Here is a 312-nt window from a genome sequence, read left to right on the forward strand (position 1 = left end):
GCATGATTTTTTGAGTAGCAAATATGTAAGTTCAAATTCTGTACCTGCTTCTAAAATATATGGAAAATGGTAAAAATATATTTAATCTTTCTAATCTTACTTGCCAAAAGTTATCTTCAGTATTAAAGAGCTGACCTTTACAAATTCTCTAGTACAATGCCTCGCACATAGTAGGTATTCTCTCCTTATTGGTTTCTGCCCTTCATCTTGTCACTGTGCTGCTATCCCATTAACCACTGTTGAACAAATTTTCTCTTTCTTAATAGCACTGCTACCTTCCAAGTCATCCAAGTTAGAAATCTGAAGACACAT

Source organism: Propithecus coquereli, unplaced genomic scaffold (assembly GCF_000956105.1).
Source record: "Propithecus coquereli isolate 6110/MARCELLA unplaced genomic scaffold, Pcoq_1.0 Scaffold6, whole genome shotgun sequence".
In the NCBI taxonomy this organism is placed as follows: Eukaryota; Metazoa; Chordata; class Mammalia; order Primates; family Indriidae; genus Propithecus; species Propithecus coquereli.